Source organism: Anser anser (genome assembly GCF_964211835.1).
Source record: "Anser anser genome assembly, chromosome: 3".
Taxonomy (NCBI): domain Eukaryota; kingdom Metazoa; phylum Chordata; class Aves; order Anseriformes; family Anatidae; genus Anser; species Anser anser.
In genome coordinates, this window is record NC_139722.1 from 41409307 (window position 1) to 41429894 (window position 20588).

A 20588-nucleotide genomic window follows, 5' to 3' on the forward strand; every position below is an offset into this window, starting at 1 on the left:
GTTTTAATCACGTCTACTTTTATATTCAGTATAAGACCAAAATAAATATACCACCAGCATGAACATTTTTCTGAGAAGACAAAAGGATTTCTGCTTGTCATAACTAATGATGGTGATCAAAGCCAACCAGGTGTTCACACTGACCCTGAGCTTTGATCATTTACTATACTTTTCAATATCTGCACCTGGGAGTGAATTGCCCTAATGGCCTCTGATTGCTTTAGTGGCATGTGGCAAGAAAAAGGAGCAGGAGATAAGAAGAAGTGAGAAGGAGAGGGGAATGTCTAAGTATGCAGCATGTGTAAACCTAAAAACCCCTAGGCAATTGAAGAAAGCTCATATTCAAAGCTTTTCACACACTGAACGTGGTGATGTTAATGAAATACTTGGTAGGCCTTTCATGAAAGCTGGTCCCAAAGGGCAACGACATGATCCTTTATGCGCCTTTGAGCAGTTACTCATATGAGCAGACTGAGTAATTTCAGAGGTTCTTTGTGTGTATGCAAGTGCTTTTCTGAAGTCTATGAAATTTCTGACTCCTCCAAAGTAGATATCAATGCAACATTTTAATACATTATAGGTATTTCTGCTGAGTTACTATCCTTTCACCCATGGCTGGTAATGTTGTTCGTGACACACTTAACTTCAAACTATGATGCAGTCTGACTAAAAATGTTTATCTTGCTAACAGTAGTTTCTCATTTGTTTTAGAACATTTAGATGGATTATATGATCGTGTTGATAGCTAAAGACATTTTGTAAGACTTGCTCCCATCAAGTCTGATTCACATATATGTGAATCTTTCTGTAAACAGATTTGTTTATTTATTTATTTATTTATTTATTTATTTATTTATTTATTTATTTATTTATTTTCCTGTGCCAGCACCTGGATAATTTTAAGTACAGCAGCAGCAAATTTAAACATACAGATATTTTTTTAGCAAGGGTCTCTGGCTGCTGTGCCCATTTCAGATATTCTACAAACATATTGCAGCCAGAAAAACAGAAAAAATAGCACATGAAATTATTGTATGGGCTAGAAAATGGCCCAGGAAAAAGCAAATATAAGAAAAAAGAGCTCTGGTAACATCTTTGTAAGATTCTTCTTCACAAGTTCAGAGAGAACTGAGAACACCGGTGCTATGTTTTTTCTTCCTAGAAAAGTGGAGTCCTTTTCTCAGCACTTTAACAAAGAAAGAATTCAAGACTGGGCTTTTTATGAAAGAAATTCCAGCCTTCAAAATACCTGCAATTCTCAAATTCTCAGCATAGGAAAGTTTTTGTTTGTTTATTTGTTTGTTTTTCTGTGTTATGCCATCATTTCTTCTCAGAAAGAGTAGTCAGGCATTGGAACGGTTTGCCCAGGGAAGTGGTGGAGTCACCGTCCCTGGGGGTGTTTAAGGGAAGGTTGGATTTGGTGCTTAGGGACGTGGTTTTAGTGGGTGACATTTGTAGTAGGATGATGGTTGGACCATCTGGGAGGTCTTTTCCAGCCTTAATGATTCTATGATTCTATCACTATTGTAAACAAGAACAAGAGAGAGTAATCAAAATTACATTCTTCTACTGAAACCTACAATTCTACTAACATTAAATGTTTTCAACTGGTGCTGGCCATCAGCAGCAATGTTAAAACATAATTTATGTTTTATTATTAACATTCCCTCTAACTGAAATAATATCATCCCAATTAAATGAAACAGACACAATTTTTATGAGGAGACCTAATAGTGGTCTTCCACCACTTAAAGGGGCCTACACGAAAGTTAAGGGAATGTAGTGATAGTACAAGGGGTAACAGCTTTAAACTAAAAGTAGATATTAGGAAGAAATTCTTTCCTATAAGCTTGTTGAGGCACTGGCACAGGTTGCCCAGAGAAGCTGTGGATGCCCCGTCCCTGGAAGTGTTTAAGGCTAGGTTGGATGGGGTTTTGTGCAACCTGGTTTAGTGGAAGGTGGGAACTGGGGGAGGGAAGGGACGCTGGAACTAGATGATGTTTAAAGTCCCTTCCAGTCCAAAACATTCTGTGATTCTATGAAACAGAACAGTCTGAATATCTGCCTTGTTGACACAATTTTGCAAGATTACCATTTAATACAAAATTCAGCTGTCAGTGTTCATTCAACATAACCCCAAGTTATAAAAATTTTGATAGAATAAATAAGATCTTCTCTACCAATTTACATACTTGGCATGTACATTGCTCTATACCAGTTCAGTTACCTTTGGACTGCTTGTTACTACTGATGCTCCAGATAATTTGGCTTTTCAGTAGTAACAGTTCTAAAAAGAGTCAAAGAAAGCCCCCACAGTTGTTTTTTTTTTTTTTTCTCTCAGCATTTGTATGTTCATTCTTACAAACTTTTGAGAGTAGCTACCACTTTACATCAATTCTGCTGATAATGGAGTAAAAGTATATTTTAACAAGGAATTATGGTTAAAACAGAAAATTCAGCTGAGATCACACACTTTCACTGGCAACACCACAGATGAATACATTTGCGAATAGATGGATGATGTTCAATATCACAAATAACAGTACAATGAAACAATGTTTTGGTCTTCCTTTGAAGTGTCTTTTCTATGCAAATGATCTGCTTTAGGCTTAATTCTTCAGACAGTTGCCTTGTTGCATGTTTGTGTGGCCTCAGAAGCCACAGCACTATATTACAAGTTGGTATTTGCATGGTGTCAGACTGCACCTCATCTAATTCTATGTCACAGTAAATTATGGTTGTCTGGGTCATGCAGCTTTTGCAACTTTAAAAAGCCCAGCTACGCAATTGTGTTGTGTACTAGGTGATATTATGAAGCACTGTCCTTGACATGTAATTTAAATAACATTCAGTGTATTAACTCTAACTAAAGGAAGTATTTAGTGGTGTCATGGGCAATAGAGAAGAGATAATCTCTCTTATGTTTCCCAAACCAGAGTTCTGTTACCAACTAGAAAGTAAAGCTGATATGGTGCTGTATGGAAAAATCTGTTGGCATGAAGAATTCCACAAGCTTCTACTATGGTGTTATTTATATCCTTCTACGGGTATGTTTGCCATTTTCAAGGCTATAAATGGAACATCCAAAATATTCAGCAGAGGCTGAATGAATTCTACAACTATTCCTGTCTATATGTCTTAAATCTCACTAAAGATAGCAACACATGTGACACTTCATTAAAAGCATTTTATTTATTTATTTATTTATTTTATTTCATATATTTTATTATTCCAGGGAAATTAGGGCATGTCCAAGCTCTGTCGGTGACACCAAAATAAATATTTTTCACCTCAGACAGCTGGCTTTAGAAATGCCATCATGTATGACATATTCTTTTCTATATAATTACATGTTAAACTAATTTGTGTACTCCAAATATTTTTACTATGAAGGATCACCATTATCAACAGGTGACAGTTCAAAAAAGCAGTTTTGACTTGGCTTAATGAAAGATGCTTGAGGTCATAGGAGCAGATATCATATTTTCCCTGTGATAGTCCACTATACTTTTTACATAAGGACCGTGCTCCTTTTCTGCAGTGTCATCACAGGAGAAGGGGGTTTTAGTGGAGTGAATGTGTTCCTTGGAATAGAAAAATTCTAGATCTGATCCAGAAGTGATTATTGTCCACCAAAAAGCTAGGCTTTAATTTTTAAAAAGTGATAGTAAAACAGACTTTAGCTACAGGAGGAATTTAGTTTTTATGGATTGCATGCCCCAATCTTACTAATTGTCAGACTTCCATCTGCATAAAAATGGAGACATTTAATAATTTTCTACTCTCAAAATAATAACACAGACCCCAATTTCCAAATGGCATGTTTCACAGGATAGGATTTGCACCAGCTAACTCTAAGGATTTTCCTAAATCTAGGGCAATTCACTCATTCTTTGGTGGAAGCAGAAGGTCTCAAGGCTGAATTCTGCAAAAAAGAGTATTCACAAAGTATCAGTAATTCCCTGAAAATTATAATTGCCTAACCAAGTGTTCTGAAGTCAAAAAGTTCTGGAGCTCCTGAGATGCTGTTACATTTCCTTTTTCACATAGGACCTTATGCTGTTGGTGGCAGGTAAATTTTTCAAATTCCATTATGTGATTTAACAGCTTAAATCACGTTAGAGGTGATTTTAGCATATAACAACTCACTCTTTACTTTAAAAACAACTTGAAAATTAAATGTCATTTATTTCTCCCTTTTTGAAAATCACACTGCGTGCTTAATGCAATCTTTAAGCACCATGTAAAAACTGGTTCTAAATCCCTTTTGAAAATGCCACACTTGTAAAGATGCTTCTAAACAATGGGAGTCAGAAGATTTCAATGTACGCCTGGAGTACTTTTCGCCACCTTTTCCCTCTATTAACATAGCAATATCTTTTTTTTTTCTTTTTTTTTTCTTTCTTTTCTTCTTTTTTTTCTTTTCTTTTTTTCTCAGTTATTTCACAGAAATGCAATATTGTGCCTGTACCAGGAAAATGAATCAAAACATTTTTTACCTGTGTACAGTATGTGTGGAAATACAAGGGGTCAAGAGAGAAGAGTGTAATAGATATTAGGTACATCAATGCCTTTGATTGATTTGCTGAAACCAAAATGAGTCTGTAAAATATAGAGGATGAATACAGTTGTTATTATGATTGATTTGCCTGGCTTATATGTAATGATCTAACTAGAGTTGCAGCTACAGCATTTTACCTGTGTGTGTGTGTGTGTGTGTGTGTCTGAATCTGTGTCTGTGTGATTGCTCTCTAATATTCACCTCACCTGAAATCACATGTGCTAGAATATGTGAGAAAATATTACAGTTAATAAACCTTCAGTGCTTCTGCAGGATGCATGACAGCTGAAAAGAGAGTAAGACTTTGAAAGCAACTGGTGTGACCCCAGTTCTGCAAAGACCATACCCATTTGCTTCATGCTGTGAATTCTGAGTACCCATACTGACACGAGGTAGACAACACTAGGTAGACTGTTTAGTGCGTGGCTAAAGATGCACATGAAGGATAAGGCCTTCAGGATGAGGCCTTGTAGCTTTGATAGCTTTACAGCTAGTCCAGAAGGACTTTGCACAGCATATGGATACATGCGTGCATAAGGCATGCATCTGTCTGGTCCTACACACCCTAAGGTTCTTTATCCTTTTTAAAAACTTTTTTTTTTTTCATTTTTTTTTCTTATGAGTAATATGAACTAGAATGAAACACGGGTAGCTGAAACAGTACAAACCATGATCATATTTAGAAACACAGCAGGATACAACATATCAACACTGCAGTGCTACAAATGCAGTGTTTAATACTGGTAGACTGCTGTTGTGACTGGAATCGGAGTTTTAGTCAAGTAAAGAGATATTTCTTGGTATTACAGGGTCACACCCTGTCTAGTTTTAAGTAGTACTCTGCATTGATCTCAGTGGGTAGTTGTGTTTAAAAATTGATGGCGTGACCTGGCCCTTAATGTGGAGTGACATCTGAAAGGAACATATGCATTTTGTTGTTCTCTGCACAGTGAGAAAAGGGAGAGGAGGAAGGAGGAGGAAAAACAACAGGCTTCATGCTATCATGATGCATGTGGAGGGCAAAAAGTTTAAGCAGTGTTAATAGCTTGAGCCCCAGCCTGCCCAATAACTGATATTACCTTAGTTTATTTCTACTGACTTAAGTGTAGTATGTTTTGCATTTACTTCTTTCCTGGTGTAATCAGAATTTACTTGAATATATATCTGTAATTTGACATATAAAATAAAAATATTTCTATAAAAAATGAATAGTTTTTATACAGAAGATTTTTTTTTCCCCAATCCATATATTACTACTTTAATACAAGAAAATCTTAGAGGAATATAAAAATAACCCTGGAATTATGATGATTATAATAATAATGATAGTAATAGTAATAACAAATCCTGTTTGTTTGAGAAAAACAAATTCTTTACCTATTTTGCACAAAAAATACTAGGCTCTCTGAAGATATTGGGACAAATTTTGCTGTCATCTATAATAGACAAGAGTTGGAGACGAATATGGAGTAACACAAAATAGTATTACTCCTTTTATTTAAGACCAGAAATGTACTTTAAATAGACTTGAAGTCAAATGCAGAAATATTTTCATTAAAAAACGATACATGAAACATCTCACAAATATTCTGCTAATGAAAGGATTTTGGATTTGGAAGCAGAGCCTGAACATTCACATTAACATTTCCCACTACCTCTATCAGGTCAGAAGCTTATGGGTATTTCATGTCCCTTAGGGTACAGTCTTAAAGCTTACAACAAACCTTAAATTATTTGTTTATTATTTAACCAGAGAATAATTACAGTAAGCTTTGTCTATCTAGACTCAAATTCAGCTTTTCCATGTTACCTGTCACGCTTATTTGTGTGTTTATATGGTTTGTATAAGCTTCTATTTTCCTTGATCTTTTTATTTTATTTAAAAAAAAAGCCTTCAATTCAGACTCTCAGCCATATTGTAATCATTTTGATCTTCCTGTTTTGCTTCTCCTCATCCCAACATCCTCACATAAACTTGCATCACATAGCAAGGCTATATATTCAGTGTGAGAAAAAGCTTCTGTTCCTGTTTTATTTATTTTTTGTTTTGTTTTGTTTTTCCTTTAAACCTTACCAAAGAGTGTGATCTGGATCAAATTACTATATGAATACAACACAGACACAGGGATGTATACAATGAAGATTAAAAATAAGTCACTAGCCTTACTGTAACTTCCTCAATGTCAAAAACTGTGTCATAAATTCTCTGGGACCGCCTGAACAACACATGAATATTTTAGGCCTTAAGTCAGCCTGGTACCCACCTGTCTATTTGCTGGGCACTGTCTGTCATGTCCTTTATGGTATCACTCCCTCTGTTGTGAGGGAATGGGAGAGGAGGGGTTCTAAATAGCGCAATCTATCTTCCTTTTGTTCAAAGGTGAGATCCCTTGGACACACCATTTCCTGACAATGTACTCTTACCCTATCTGTATGCTGCTGTAGGATGGGTTGTTAGGCATTCTGAAGGGTTGTTAGGCATTGGAATAGGCTGCCCAGGGAAGTGGTTCAGCCACCATCCCTGGAGGTCTTTAAAAGATGTTTAGATGTTGAGCTTAGTGATATGGTTTAGTGGAGGACTTGTTAGTGTTAGGTCAGAGGTTCGACTAGGTGATCTTGGAGGTCTCTTCCAACCTAGATGATTCTGTGATTCTGTGATTCTGTTTTTGTGCTAATTCTAAAACAAACAAGTTGGCAACACAACATTTTAAATAACCTAAAGTGTCACTATTATATCTGAATAATTTATGTCATGTCCAACTTACTTACTGGCTCCAACTTACAAATGAACAGATTTGATAAATCTTATTACAAAGGCTTAAGTTTTGTAGTATGCACAGCACACAGAATTTGCAGCCAAGTCAGAAGATAGCAGCAAGAGGCAACTTTAAGACCTTCTTCTGATTCTGCACCACCTTAGAGCTGAAGAGGTATCTGGCATAATTTTGCAACCTCTACAGGATTGCCCAGTAAACCAAAGCTCCATGCATGCGCTTGAGAGTGTGATGTGGCCTTATCCTGACATGCTCTTCCTTTGGCACCATATCTGAAACAGGATTTGGGGGGATTCCTCTCAGAGGGATGGTAAGTGGAGTAACCCTTCACTTGCAGAATCAGGTCTGAGACCTACAGGCCACAGTGGGAAGCTGCTACTGATTAATGTTTTGTGATAATTTTCTAGGCAGAGGTGGGCATATCTAGCATCCATCACAGCTGTAACCATATTTAAGTACTTCTGTAAATAGGCAAAACATATATTTTCTTTGGCTTTTCTGTCTGTAGTAAAGCAGCAATACACTTGGATCCTCTCTATCATCATGTAATCAACTGATGCAAGCATGCTCATTGCAATATTCCTAGCTCTTTTTATTGTTGCTGGCGTTGCTGCTGTTGTCTTTAACATAATTTAGCAATCCTGATGGCTGAGCAGTCAGTCATGGGATGGTTTGTTTGAAAATGCAGTCTTTGGCTGGCAAACGCATGTGCTGATTAGTGTTTGGCTGTATCTTCCTGCCTGCTGTGTGACAAGGAGAACTTGTAGTATCTTGATGCCTGGAGGATGAAAGAAAGGATGCAATTCTCAAGAAACATGCTTTATTGGCTTCCTGTAGGATGTTACTTTACTTTCATTGCCTATTTTCCATGAATTAATAGGCTCAAAAGTTACTAGGGGAGAACTGGCAGGCAGACAAGACATTTGGGGAGCTGTTGATGTTCAGCCTATAGCTGAATGGTAAATGATACCAATGAAAATATCTACTACTGTCTGACAACTATTTGATAATGGATACAATGCTATCTTCAAAGGGCCTATAAACCAGTATGTAACTGCCCAAAGACTTATTACCTAAGAATATGGTGACCTATACAGATATATGATAGACTTTTCCAGCTCTTATTATGCCCCTAAACTATCAGATACTTGCACAAGCAAACATAGAGCCTTTTGAGATTATTTGTGCAAATTAATTCTTGTCTATTTGACTGTCCCTAGGAAAAAGAAGAAAAAAAAAAGGAAAAAAAAAAAAGTAACAGACCTCAAGGGTCTTCTCTCTGAACACCTGCATAGATGTTTTTGTTTTCTGACTGCCCTCATGACTCTTGTTTTGTTGAGTTTGCAATGGCTTAGTTTCAGTAGAAAAGAAGGTAGTAATACTTTCAATGTAAACATGGTCACTACCCATCTTCCCTGATTTTTAAGTCTTACCAATGTGTGTGATCTTATTATATCTGTATTGTTTGCACTACAAAAGCAACTCTAGCTTTGCTACTAGTTTGCTGCTACTGTTTACTACTTTATAGGAGAGTGCAGAAACTGCAAATTCAGGAAAAAGCAGTTGGGGAATTTAGGTTTCTCACTTTGTAGGCAGCACACCTCTAACTATCTGTCCCTAAAGGACTATCACTGCTTAGTTAGATTCTACATTCAGGAAAAAGAAAAAAAAGAAGAAAAGAAACCTACCTCAGTAGTCTGAATGCTAAATGAGCAGTGCTGTCTTTATATGCAGTCTAGACTATTCACCAAAGCTCCAGATAGAAGAAGAAAGTAATATTTATTCTTGTACATTGATTATCTCATAGTTTCTTTTTAGGTAGCCCATCACTTGTCCTGTATACATTCTTGATTGCCCGACTGTGTTTACGGTAAAAGGAGTCTAGACCCCTACCCCTAATATACACAGCCTGAATTGTCCAGCAGGGGCTGGGTACTCACTGTGGGGGTAATGTGGCATCTACACACTTTGAGCAATCCTGCACTTGATTTGTGAGACCAATGAACACAAATAATTTCTTGGTACAATTTAACATTCTTTTCTTAAATATCTGGCATTATAATTAATTTATCACATAACCTCCCAGATAAGTTAGGCAATAGTAAAAATGCCTTTTTCCCAATTCAATGGAGACATCTTCCCACTACATCATCAGGAAACAACCTATGGTATATATTTTTTTATTTTTTATTTTTTTTCCTTTTAAATAGTGGTTCTTGTTCCTGAACTGGACAATCTACTTTTCTCAGCAGGAAATATTTTCCTCATGCTACAAACTAAGGAGAGGTTTCTGGGTTTAATGCTATATGCGATCTCACTTGCACGTTCAGCCATTTCAAAGGTAGCAAATAACCACATATAGAAACTGAAGAACAACTCTCTTCAGAGTGAAGATTGAATATGCCACACATCTAATGAATGGCTGCCTGTTGCAAGCTGCTGTATCAGTAATACCTACTGTACTGTGTAGTTGATCTTCAGGCCACTGCAGAGCTAAAATGTTCATATAGTATGTCATTATTCCCTCAGTCAATTCTTATATCTTGCTGTGCTTTTATTTCCCTACATTATACTGTGCATTTTGGAAATTCTGCAATACTGCATATCTGAAAAAATGTATCTCAATATACTGTTTAAAGTGTGGTTCTCAACCAAGATTTTGAAAATTAAACCCAAAGGAATAGAGTGAACAGAAAGAGATTTTTGGTTTTGTACTGATTGAAAACGGCTGTTGTATAATTCCCATTTCACTCTGTTAAGATATCATCATTTACATTCCTGTTTGTGTCTTTTTTCTTTTCCTTGTGCTTCTTTTCAGAATGAGGAAACAGCATTCCTTTTCCTTATGGGTGTTTTGGGACTAGCTAATGACAAAATATTGTATATTTTGACAGCAAATTACTCATCTCTCACACCAAGAAATCATTTTGTGCCTGTGGCCCTATGTTAACTAATATGAGAAAAGTATCTTAAGCTACATCTCAGATCATCCAAAGGCTTTACTATTTATTAATATTGGTATATCTTATACAATAATGCATGCCATTATATGATTGAATTACTGCTTTAAAATTTCAGAATCTTGTCAAAGTAGTGTATAATTGCTATGTACCCTATCTGACAAATTCTTAAAGTGTTCATAATCTCTTAATGCAGAGAAATATTTTAAGATATCAATAAACTTAGAGTCTTAAGTAAGCTTTCTAAATAGTTTTTAGTCCAGATTTGCTGTTTAAGGTGCTTTTTCCATATTATTACTTGAAATATACAGGGAATTTTGTTCCAGGACGTGGTAAACATTATTCCATTACTTGGCAATCCTAATTCTTAGGAAGAAAAGAAGACTACAAAAGCTAATTCTGAATATGTATAGCTACAATTACTGAAATTCTTTGCCAAAGAAAATGTCACTACTATTGAAAAATTTTAGTGACAGTTTCATAAAACTGATAAATACCTGCACATGTTTTCACAGAAGATGCACAAAAAATATTTTATGTTGGAAGTAAATTGACTTTTAGGATATGAATGACAAAGAAGAACATCATGGCAGCCTAGCGTGAGAAATTCTTCTCCAAGCATGTGAAAAATTGCTGTTGCTTCCTGCCACATGCATTTTACTCATTGCTCTTCAAAAAGAAAATCACTTAGATTATGAGTTTCTGTTTAATAAAAGTATGTCAAATGTGTCCAAAAACTAATATCAGAAAAGGTACAGAGTTATAATATGTTAGCATTTATGTTAGCAGCTTCATATCTGCTAACACAGCTTAAAAGAAAAAGTTTACTTTTTTTTTTTTTAGATTTACTGATGTTAACTTGAAAATGAGTATGTATTCTTTGATCATTAATCTCTGAAATTACAACTAATTTCACTCTCAAATATAGAGTGTTGTTGTTTTTTTCTAAGTTTAGATTGTTTTGTTTTTATTTTTAAAGAAGTAACACCTAAAAATATGATCCTAGAGTAAAATATCAGGAGTAACGCATTGTAACACCAGTTACAACCAGGACATTCTTTCCTGAATGACTACAAATAGCTAGAAAATAAATGTTTATGTGAGCACAGTCCAACTTGCCACTCTTTGAGGAACTGTTCCTTAGCCAGAATCACAATATGTTCTTGCTTTTCTCCTTTCCGAGCTGTAAGTGCAAACACAGGTAACTACATGAACAACCAGCATTGTTGTGTGTGAACCACGAGGGTCCACAGCTGTTACCTAAAAAAAAAATAAAATCTTTACTCACTGTGCACTTTTGAACAAGTAAAAGGATGATTTAAGATGAGGACAAGATAAGGACTTGGCTTTCAGTGGTAAGCTGGATCCCTTTTCTGAGAAAATATGTAAAGTCGTTGGACATATCTTGGTACACTGTGTAAGGCATTCAGCATAATACAGAACTTTGTCTCTGGGAAATGTGAGGCTATATTCTGGTCTCAGATTTTCACACAGAGCTTCAATTTACTCCACTATTAGGTGCATAACAATATTTGCAGAAAGAATTTCTCCCTTAACATCTTCACTATATTCTGTATGTACCAAACTTTTCACCTCACCTCAGTGTAGACTCATTATAGGAGCACTGGTTGGGTTTATCATACTGACATAGAATATTATAAAATTCCTTGCAGCAGAACTCTGGTTAGTGTGAGATTTGTTCTTTTTAATGGATATTTAGAAGTATTAAAATAACATATTTTACATGTTTTACTGGAACCAATTGTAAACATTTTAAATTTAGTATTTTGTTTTTAAATTGTACTAGGACTTTGTTATGTAGATATTATTTTTTTATATACAATAAACCTGAACACTGGGGAAAAGAGTTGCATTAAGAAGCAAATCTTGAAAAAAAAACACCAACCAACAAACAAACAAAAAAACACATAATGTAAAGTACACTCTTAGTGAATTCAAAACTAAGCAAAGTAGAAATGACTGATATTCTAATTTATGCAAGAGATAGCATGCAGTCACCTTCCTTTTACTTGCTATAGTCAGACTTTTCATGAAAATTCAGCATTTCAGAAAGCTGTAGAAAAAACAAAAACAGAAAAAAAAACATCCAACAAACCCTCCTAAATCTTATTGCTGCTATTACTGAGCTGTTATTTGTAAGAAAAACAAAACGCTGACATTAACAATGTTTCTCCAAGCACACATTTAATATCCTGCTTTTTCACACTATATTTAAATGAAGCTGACAAAGATCTTTCTAAATCAAAAAAGGTTTCATTATGTTATATAACAAGACATTTCATATTTCAGATTTTAAATATCCTTTCCCACATAAGATACTTACATACAGGAAAAAAAATATTTCTAAATGTATATTTTAAATGAGTGTCACACATTATGTACTGAGTCAGTAAAATTATTTTTTTAAAAAAATTTCATTAACAATTATTTTAATCATTGTAATTTATCATCTTGATGCACAAATAATTCCTAGAGTACAGATATAAATAATTATTTTACCTTTATTTGGAAAAAAAAATATTATTTGCAATTTGCTTTTACTGTGTTTTCAGTTGGAATTTTCCATTTATTTTTACCATATGTCAGGACAATACCTAGTTTTCCAGAAGAGAAAATAACCACTGTACTTGCAAAGTTATCTAAAATTTTAATAGTTTGCAAAGCACATATCAGTAAGACATTTCTCTTTATGGGGAGTGGCACACATTTCAATTTCAACTTGTGCTTATAAAATTCTCCCTACAAATATTTGATTTCTGTGTTTTATTATATTGTAAAAGAAATTTGTTTTTCAACACTGTGCAGTGTAATTTTAATTTGATAAACAGATAATTGTTAAACATTTTTAACAGATTAATGTAAATCTGTTGTATATATATATATATTTTATGTCTGTACCATTTGCAACACTTAGAGAGAGAAAACTGCCAATTTTTGAAGAAAAAAAATAGGATAGCTTGATTTTATATTTAAAATTAATTCATTGTTTCAGATGACTGAAATGAAACAAATTCAGGGTGAAGTGTCTCATCGCAGATAGAGCTTTTCCTTGGAGGTATTGTTCTCTTTATACTATGGACAGAGAAGAATGAGGGCTAATGTAAAAACGCTTTCCAATTGATGAAGAAGACAATGAGATAGTTTTATGTACTGAGGGATGTGTCTGGAATGTAATGTTATCCACAACCAGACTAAGCCAGATGGCTGTACTTATGCCAGGGGAGTTGCTGGTCAATGGGATCCCGGTTAGCAGAGGACCCAGGGATGGAGAGATGAAGAGGCACAAGGGAAAACTATTTAAAATGTAGTGTTTGAATTTTTCAATCATTCTTTGAACTCCTTTGAATTCTTGACAACAGGGGACTGGCTACAGGATAAAAGAACCAATAGTTCTGTATTGCAAAAGAAACATTAAATCTACTCTAAATTATACACGCTGAGTGGGCATGTGGCAGAAAACATGCATAAGTTACAGCTTGTGTTTAAGATCAGGAGCCAAATTAGTGAGACTACATACTTCCTAAAATATTGAATAGAAGTCATCATTCCAGGAGGCCAGAGTCAAATATATAGAATTTAGATTCACAGTTGGCCTCATTAACACCTGCTGCAACTACTGAAACCTTCGCAATGATTTTAAGAGGTTTCAAATCTGGCTATAGTTGTCTGTCTCATCCTTCAGCAGAAAAGCTTACTGGCATCAATGAAAATCTTCTCTTCCTTAAAAATCTTTTTTTTTTTTAATTTTATTTTATTCTTCTCTTGATCGATGTTTCTGTTGTTCTCTGACTACAGAAAGCGTGTAATAGCCTTCCCCCCCCCCTCCCCCCCCCCGCCTAAGGGAAGCTAGTAGTCCAGATTTAAACATTTTAAGGGACTGATTTGTGTAATTAAATGCAAAATAGCGTATTGTAACATTTAGAAGGTGTTTTTAAAACTTTTCTGCACTGGCCTTATTTGTTTTTTATTGATGTCAATGGGAGTCCTACCATCAGTAAGAACAGAAAGAATCTCTTCCTAAAAGCTTTTGAAAACATATCTAGCTATTTTTTCTATATAAGATGAAAAATATATTGAAACAGAATCTTGTTTACAGTAAGGTCTCTTTCTATCAAGCCAACAATATAAATTTGTTAAATTTTTTTTTTAAGTTCAAATATAATTTACAAGTTCTTTAAAGCCTTTCTCCTCCCATTTTCCCCTTTAGATTGTACAGTAAAAGGTAAGATAAATGGAAATCTGATCCAAGGGATCTCCATATTTTTAGGTCAATAGAATCTGAAATTACTGCTATGTAAAACTGAGTGCAGAAGTGTCTGAAAATATATGTTTAGGTTTTAGGCTATTCATTTGAGTCACAGAAGCAGGGCAGTTCAGGTGTGCCATTGTGGAGAAAGACCAAGGAGCATAAACATTTCTGTGGACTTCTGCCTGTAGTTATTCCCAGATGAACAGATAAATTCCTGTAATCTAGTTTGTCCTGGCAATCAAAGCAGATGGGAATTGACTAGTTGAGTTCTTGCCTTGCAGCTATAGAAAACGAACAACTGTACTAAACCACCTAAACCTGAGTAGAGTTTCCATACTGATACTGTGTACCAGTGTCAAGAATTCGTAAAGAACTTGACATAACCCTGGTGCTTTATGAGCTAAACCTAATGAGAGGTCAGCTGGGTCTCAGTGACTGTCAAGAGGGCAGTCTGTGAAAAGGCATCAGTGTATTCCCAACTGAAAAGTCTCCTGGAAGGAAAGCTGGCTAGATTAACACCTTATTGAAACTGCACATAGTTGCAGTCCACAAATGAAACTGTATTAATCACAACAAAGCTTTAGTAAAAGATCAACCAGGCTCCACGTGTAACCCTTTTCAGTTAGGCCAAAGAGCAGATGCACATCCTGGGTCTCTGAATGTACCGAATCTTGTTATTATCTTTATGAATACTCAGTGCATCAGGAACACAACAGGGATCCGATTATTTTCCCCAGGAACAATCAAGGGATTAGCAGAATATAGACAGAGATTGAATCTGCACGGAAAATTGTCCATGCTGGGTTCTATTAGAAGGTGCTGCTGTGCAAAATTTGCTACTAATCATGTGGCAAAATTAGAAGAGACTTCAGAAAGAAAAAAATAGTAAACAGAATAATAAAAGTCATTTTAATTATTAAATTTCAGTATTATAAATTATATGCCATTCATCACTGCCACAAAGTATAAAAAAAAAGCCAAAAATCCATATGCTCCACGTACTCTAATTTAATTCTGCATAATGAATTAATGTAATGCAGAATGTTTAAAAATTCAAACAATTGTCAAATTACTATCCATTTTTCCACAGGCAGTATCTAAGTTTTAATACAGAAAACTATTACAGTTAACCTATGCTTATGTTGACTGAAACACAATAAAATTTCAAATGGGTATTATAGACACAACTGCAGTTATCAGCCACTAATGATGCTAAATGATGAATCACTACATTTTTTATAGAACAATCAAAATCCCGTGTTTCCATAATCTTTCTCAGAATACTTTTTATGCCTTCTATTGTTCTTCCAATTAATCAATAACAAAGTGCACTGATATAGTGCACAAAGATATAGGAAATGTTGATACAGATACGACAGGTAATTCTCTATACTTCTAGGAAAGAAATGTTTTCTTGATATTAGTTCTGGTCATTTTCCATCATTTTTCCAAGACAGTGAAGTGACAGTGTCACTTTAGTACAGAAATCTTTTACTACATAAATGCAGACTATGGAAGTAAAATAAAACATTTGTTAATAAAGCTTTGAGGGCCATATTGATCTGTATATTTATCTTCATCTCTCTACTACTCTACTATTAGTGAATCCTCTCCTGAGTTAAAACGTATTATTTACTCAAAAAAAAAAAAAAATCCAAAGTGGGAAAACTCATTTCAGTAAACATCTGTTTAATTACTTCCTTAAATGTCTTATTCTTCATAAAGAAACAATGGGCAATCTAGTTGTTCGTCATAAAGTAAATTATTTTATAACTAGCATTATCCTGCTCACAACGGAGAAGGGGTTGCAAAGATCTTTCATAGACTGGAAGTAGAAAAATACAACAGTTTAGCACTACAAAAATGATATTGAATAATCCAGAGATGTCTTCAAATACTTGTGTTCGTGGGATTCTATTCTTAGAATATGCCATAATAACCTATAATGGGGCAGCATTTTACCCCCAAATAGTTCAGTTGACATCATGGGGAGATTTTGAGTAATAGTAAGTATAGTTCTGAGTAAATTATTGCTACTGATTTTTATTTTTATTTTTATTTTTTTTCCCCTCAGAATGTCTTTTATGCTAAAGATAGACAAAACCTTTTTACTTCTCCTTAAGCAGAAGTCCTCAGTTCCTGGTGTTCCTCAGACAAAGGCTTTGAGTCCATTGCAGTGCTGTCCCTAAGCTCTTGTCCAATACTCACAGTATAGTTTAGCACACCATTCCCTAGCACACCATTTGCAGGATATAGAGCACCAGTCATATATTTTAACTGCTCAGACCAGTTTCTTGGAACACAGGAAAAAAAAAAAAAAAAAAAAGATAACCTGCAACATGAATCTTCCCAGTTCAGAGGACTGTTTTTGCACTAGTCTCTAAGACTCGTGACCACAAAAAGTCCTGTTCATATGTTCATATTTGGCTCTTGGCTTCCTTGTTCTCTTCAGTGTCAATTGAGAAACATTCAGCTCTAAACTCCATTGTTTAGAAGTTCCCGGAAAAATCTTCTTTTATATATCTCAAATTAACTAATTAACTCTTGTTCAAACCTGCCTCTATAGGGGGTCTCACTTATTTAGCTGTCTCATTCTTCTGTGGCAGTTATTATAATTAACATACAAGATGATTTCTCTGCACAGTCATTTGTAATAATTTACAACTATTGAACAAAATGCAGACATTAAGACCTCCACCACAACATGAACTTTTCAAAACCTCAGTTAAAACTAATTTGTTTAGTGCTCACCTTTATTTTCCTGTGTCTTTAGATGATCTTCAAATGGACATAATGATCTTCAAATGGACATATACTTGGAAAATATATTCTAATTCATGTAAAAATGTCTGTGAAATGACCCTGGGTGCAATTAACAGTGTTGTTTGTATTTGGTAGCATGGGATGAATTGAAAAAAGTTTAAGAAACTTTGCAAATAAGGAACCATATATGCAACCTATGTTATCTTTCACATTTGTGCTTGAAGATTGAAAGTTAGCAAATATGACACCAATCTTAAAAGCAGTTCCCAGAGAAAACCTGGAAAGCACAACATTTACACCAAACAAAATAATGAAAGACACACTGCCATTGTTGACTCTTGGTCATATTGTATGTTGACTCTAAATATAGTCTGCTAGGAAGACCCAACCATGGGAAGACCTATGAACTACTTGGAATATCTGGAAGATCTATTATCTCCATATTTCTAAATACATGAGCAACACCAAGTAAAGAAAAACTTCTAACAGGAAAATTGTTAGAAGCTGAATGAGTATTACCATTATAGATGCTTGTCCTATTCTTATCCATCTCTAGATGGCATGGTGATTTGTGGCTTCTACCATATTTGATTTCTTAGGTCCTTTTATAGTTGTTCATTGTAAAATTTACAATGATTTTTGGATTTGGATTTGGATTTTTTACTCTGATTTTTGGAAGAGTTAAGGCAAATTACTGGAGCTTGTGAGTTCAGTCAGCTTGGAGAGAAGGATATGAAATTGGTAACCATCTTCAAAAGAGGGATTGGTATTCCCATGGTGGATATGACAGTCCTATATGACATTTCCAGGCTACCTAGTTTAGCCTAGTATATTATCTACTCCACTGTCTTTGTATTTCTCTCTCTCTCTCTCTCTCTTTCTCCCTCCATATATATATGCATATATATATACATATATATACACACACAAATGAACATGTCTGAGGCAAAGATTTGATTTTTCTTGAATCCTTCTTTATTCTCCTATGAGTTTTCCTTATGGGAGTCAAGCACATTGCACTTACCTTATTATTTCATTTGAAATAACCTGAACTGGATTTATGTACACCTTGAAACATATTCTACTTGTTCTCTCAACACTGCTGGATAGACATAATATAGCAGTGTGCTTCAGGGAGGAAAATGACTTAAGTTGTGAATAAAACAGATTATATTAACCCAGGGGCACAGCAAAGAGTGTTGTTTTAATTACTACAGAAAAGAGTATATAGAAATGATTTACAGAAGGCAATGGTAAGGCTGCTAACACAAGGTGGTGCTATTTACTTTTTACATAATAGATGTTCAAAGCTCTGTGCTGCCTGCTGGCATGCGCCATTTTCCCCATCAACTTTACAGGGCTTTGGACTAAGTGGGAGGTGCAATTGAGTCCATACTTCTCCTCATGTACCTGTTCTAAAGATGACGGGACATTTCCTTGGCAACAGCTACCTGAGTTCAGCTTGACTGGAAGGTATGTTAATTTGTCCTTGTCATCTCTTGAAGGCAAGACAGCAGTGTTAGGTGTTTTGCTGTACCAAGTACCACAGGGAAATCCAGCACTACAAGAAATGACATACTTGGCTGTTTCTGGATAGGAGGAGGTTAGGAGCCAAAGCAGCAAATACTTACTCTGTACTATTCCCCAGATTAAAGAACTGCCTTAGAAGGATTTAGGATACCAGGTGGCATGGTAGACAGATGATACTTTGCTTTTTCACCAGCTTGCTCCATGAAATTGCATTGTGCTTTCACAGTTGTAATTAGCCAAGGTCATTATCAAGCGTGGAATAATAGCTTCTATTCAGCTGGGTGAATCCCTTTGAATTTCTCCATGGATGGTAGATCTCCCACTGCAACTACTTTGTTGAAAAACTCAGGGAATAGTTGTCCAAAGAAAAATCATAAGATTACTGTGAATGTTGCTTGAAAGGGAATAGGATGTTGGTAATAAGTGATGACTTCACTGAAATTTAAGTGTAATGAAATCACTGCATTCATCAATTGGATCCATTCAGCATGTCATATTAAGACATTGTCAGAGTAAGATTTATCTCTGCTTATTGATTCACAAAAACAAGAATAACTATTTCATTTCTTCCAGAATGAACTCAAGAATTCAAGAAAAAATATTTAAATTCAGGATTATTTTTTTTTGAATTCCAAATTAAAAACAGCAACAAAACAGCAAAAATATATAAGTATATATATCTTCTAATTTAATAAGCCTGAATTCAATCAGATCAAATTTAAAAAAAAAAAAAGCAAGTAAAATGAGAGGGATGTTTCTTCCTTATGAACTGCTTTTAATACCCAATTCTTTATCTGATTTTTTTACCTTATACCAGATGATAGATGACTAGTTTAGTGGCTAAGGAGCAGTAAAAAGCAAAGAAGTTCATAATGTTCTTCATAATGATCATAAGATCTTCTTCATTCATTGAATATTTCACTATTGGTATAAAGAAATTCATAGCTAATTAATTAATAATTGATTGAGCAAAAAAAGATTAATGGAAATATTTTTAACCTTACATATAGGAACTTGAGATCTTGATAATATTATTTTCTTTTTGCTAAAAATATACTTGAGGAAAGAAAAAAAAATCAAAAAAAATCCAAAATATTTGCAGGAAATAATACTATTTTTGATTCTGATTGAAATCAAAATTAGGTAAGTTTCATACTGTATGAAATCATACAATATATTTTATACTGTGTGTTAGTTTCTTATGCAAATCTTTCTTCTTTTGTATGTTCATTATGAATAGATAAAATAAAACACTGCATGATAGTTACTTTATCAAGGGTTCATGTACCAGGACAGTAAGTTCTAACTGATAAGCAAAAATGTTTTTGAAGGAAAAATGAAAGTATGATGATCGGAAGAAATCATATAATTTTTGACATTTTGGAGAGAACAGCAAATAAGGTTCTGGAGCCCTTTCACCTCTTGCTACTATCTTTGAAAGCTCTGTTTTTTCAGACTTCACCTACCTGGTATCTCACTGGTAAGTCCTTAAGTTTAGCAGCAGTCTGTGCTTTCTGCTTCTCTTCATTAGCCTCAATTTATGCAGTCAGCTTTTCTTCTACTGTTTTGCTGAAATAGTTGTTTTTCTAAATTGTTTTGTCAAGCAGTCCCTATTTGCTCAGCTGCTTGTTTCTAGACCTTCACTTTGCAAGACATTTCTTTTACAGCTACCAGTTCTCTCTTCCCCCTCCCCCCCGTTCTTCAATCTTTCTTTTGAAAAAGTTCAAAGT